Here is a 4044-nt window from a genome sequence, read left to right as displayed (position 1 = left end):
TTAAGTATTTTTAAGACTCTACGCCAAAATAATCTAAAAATTGTTCTAGATAAATTATATAATAAAAATAATATTATTTTTATTTAAAATGCAGATATAAAGATAATTCATATTTTTATTATCTATATGCAGATAAGATGACGCCACAGTTCTTCCATTTAATTTTATTTAGATAACATACAGCAAACTTTGATGATAGTAAACAATGTGATTGTACAAGTCATTTTTCAAATTAATAAATTTATTAAAGTATACAATTCAAATCATGAGTATATATATATGTCACTTCTTTTTATACTTTAATCAGAAAAAGAAAATATATAATATTCAATTTTAATTTGTAATTTAATTTATACTCTCTCTTCTCTCTCTCTTTTCAAATTTTGATTCCAATATGTATATTGCATAATTTTATAAGTGTATTCTATATGCAATTAATAAACATTAATGTGCTTATGTGTGTGTATGTATAGATTAAGTTTTTTTTTTAATATTATGTAGAACAATTTTTTCGAAAGCATATATACAAACAATGTCGACTGTGCTTATATATGTTACCTGGCATGTTTTTATTTTTATAAAGATTTTATTGTGATTTTAATGCTGTTTATAAAAAAGAACCGATAGAAAAATATCAAATCTGTTTGTTTTTATCACAAATATATATCATATATATTTTTATATTTAAAAATGCAATTAAATATATTGAAGAATACACATTATAATAAATAAACCAAATTACTTTTAATTTGTATTTTTAATACTTAAATTTAAAAAAAATTATTGAATGACTAAATATTTTTCGACCGATATATATATATAGGCTAATTAATATTTATTTAATTAATTACACAATGTTTCATATAATTTTTGTTATTGTCAAGTGTTACTGTTAAGTGTGCGAAGGACCAAAATTATATGGTCGAAACACCGTGGTCGAAACATTGTGTGATTAATTAAATAAACATCAATTGACGAATGTCGGTTGAAAATTATTTGGTCTTTTAATTTTCGACAGCCGAGAATTAAGAATTCTTTTCAGTATTTTATATTTAACGTTTACATTTTATATATATATATATATATATATATATATATGTGTGTGTGTGTGTGTGTATGTATATTATATATGTATATATATAACGGTAGAGTTTGCCAAAATTATTGAGCAATAGAAAAAAATGAAAGCGAATAATTTAATATGCAACATAAATGCAACATATCTAATTTTTCGAATATTTTTTATTTATTATTTATTTATAATATACGTTCTTCGCAGAAATGATATACATTGTGCGACAGGCGTTAATGAGACAAAATAAAAAGATTTACAAATACCTAAAATCCATAAGGAAAACTATCCAGTTAGAATCATAGTTTCATCGGTTGATACAGCTCTATACTCGCTGGCTTCATTTTTACAAAACACCTTACGAACTAGCCTACCCAAAGCGAAAAGTCATATTAATAATAGTTTTGATTTGTACAGCATATTGTCTGGTAAAAAGATTGATGAGAATGATAGGATGTTTTTCTTGGATGTGGTGTCTTTGTTTACGAACGTTCCTCTGGATCTTGCAATTGACGGTATTAACGATAGATGGGATCACATTGGAATAAATACTAGAATACCGAAAAACGAATTTTTGGGGGGTATAAAATTCATATTGACTTCTACATATTTTACATTTAATGACATAATTTATAAACAGACGTTTGGGACCCCTATGGGGTCATCGTTATCACCAATTATTGCAGACGTGGTTATGCAAGATCTTGAGGATACAGTTCTCAAAGTGTTGAATTTGGAATGTTCGTTTTATTTTCGTTATGTGGATGACATAATAGTGGCCACCTCTATGACTAATATGACTCAGATTGTGAATAATTTTAACAAATATCATGAAAGACTTAAATTCACGGTCGAACAAGAGGTTAATCATAGCTTGAATTTCTTAGATTTATCACTTAAAATTATTAATAACACAATATATATAGACTGGTATCAAAAAGAAACCTTCTCAGGAAAGACGTTATCATTTTATTCAAACCACCCATTATGCCACAAAATTGGAATAATATATAACCTTGTAGACAGATGTCTATTGCTATCACATCCACTATTTTTTAATAAAAATTTAGAGTTAATTATTAATATACTCATAAGCAATGGTTACCCTCTTGATCTGATTTTTAACAAAATTAATCATCGGATAGAACACATCATATCTAAGGGGAGCATTATAGAGAGACAGGCCAACATAGAAAGAACAAAAAGTATAGGAAATGACTCGGTTGATAAAAAATTCTTTGTCATTCCGTATATTGATAGGATCTCAGAAATGATTGTTTCCTCGGTAAAAAATAAAAATTGTATTGTAGGGTATAGATGTCTCAACAAACTGGATAATATTATTAAAGCACAGAAAGATAAAACTAAACATCCATGCAATTCGAATGTGGTTTATAAGATCAGTTGCAATAATTGTAATGCATCTTATGTAGGCCAAACAAAGAGGCAATTGCAGACGCGAATAAAAGAACATAAAAATAATATTAGGTTGGACTCAACGAAACATTTAGTAATTTCTGAACACATAAAAATGAACATCATACTTTTAATTGGGACAATGTTAAGATCATGGACAAAGAAAATAATTATTATAAAAGACTCATTTCTGAGATGCTACATATCAAGGAACAAAAAAATGGACTAAATTTAAACAAAGATACTGAGTTACTTAGCGAGTCGTATTTTGATATTTTGGATATATTAGCGAACAATAAATAATAATAGGACAAATAGGACATTAACGAGTCAAACATAGATATTAGATCATATATAAACACGCACGCTCTCCGATCAAGTAGAGTTTAAAATGAGCTGTCTTTCTGTATTGTTGGTTCGTTATGTGTCATCCTTAATAACTGTTAATAAGTAGCAAAATTGTCAAGAAGGACGATGATAGGTAAGCATATTACCAAGTGTAGGGGATTTATATTATAATTTGGACATACGCTAATCGTTAATTTCTTATTAATCGCAGCGCCTACGGAACGGGTTAATTTCTCGCATATTAACGATGAAACTATCCGAGATCTGAGAAAAATCAGAGATCATATCGAGGCGAACATTGTTGGACATGACGAATTAGAACACGTGTTAATTGCTCAAAGACTCTCGATTCTGAATAATTATAATTAAATTCCGATATTATGTGAAGTTGTATGAATTTATATTTCAAGAATTATACTGAAGAAGACCGCGTGCGGTCGAAACGTTTATAGAATGATTTTAATTTGCGTTAGTTTTAATATCTAATGACTGTAGTTTTATAATTTATACATGTAATAAATGGTAGTTGACTGAACATCTCGAATATTCAGCTCGATAAGTTGGCCTTAGATTTATCACTTTGTTTTCAATATACGAGCGACAATTTGTTATAATTTAAGTATTCGCATTTTTATTTTAATGTTGAGTCATAATAATTTTGTGAAAATCATGTATGAGAAAGAAATATGTATTGCAAATAATAATAGGTTAGAACAAAAATGAAAAAGTATTTTTACCAATAAATAAACGCGTGACGTTCATTTATTGGTTAAAACACAAAACTTAAAAAACTTTTGCACAGCAATTTTAGATGTACATATGTATTTCCAAACATTTCAATAAAACATGTATAAATAATGTCCTAGCGATATAATTCATATAAATATTTGTGCTGTAAAAATCAAGGATTTTATTTTAGCTGAGAATTTTATTTGTAAAAATTTGAAAAATGTAAATCTCTCTATATATTGTATATCTTGTATTGTATATATACATAGTTTAAAAATGTTCTACAATTTTATGTGATATTATCTACAATTATATACAATTATATATAATAAATTGTATATAATTTATATAGAATTTTATAAAATTTTTTCAATAAGAGAGAAAGGGAAAGAGAGAGATTTACATTTTTCAAATTTTTACAGATAAAATTCTCAGCTAAATAAAAATTCTCGACTAACAATACGAATATTTAATGGTTA

At 26.5% G+C, this 4044-nt stretch overlaps 1 long non-coding RNA gene across 1 annotated transcript; it reads left to right on the top strand.

The window, feature by feature from the left end:
• The first annotated feature begins 2891 nt into the window (after nucleotides 1-2891).
• On the top strand, nucleotides 2892-3542 carry LOC146719563 (uncharacterized). Its single transcript, XR_014926481.1, has 2 exons — nucleotides 2892-2969; nucleotides 3048-3542. It is a non-coding gene; the product is annotated as an uncharacterized LOC146719563 (long non-coding RNA).
• Nucleotides 3543-4044: the final 502 nt, after the last annotated feature.

This window comes from Nylanderia fulva, unplaced genomic scaffold (genome assembly GCF_048542155.1).
Source record: "Nylanderia fulva isolate GAGA-0341 unplaced genomic scaffold, ASM4854215v1 Scaffold944, whole genome shotgun sequence".
In the NCBI taxonomy this organism is placed as follows: Eukaryota; Metazoa; Arthropoda; class Insecta; order Hymenoptera; family Formicidae; genus Nylanderia; species Nylanderia fulva.
Note: the sequence above shows the minus strand (reverse complement) of the source record. Positions and strands in the feature narration are given on the sequence as shown.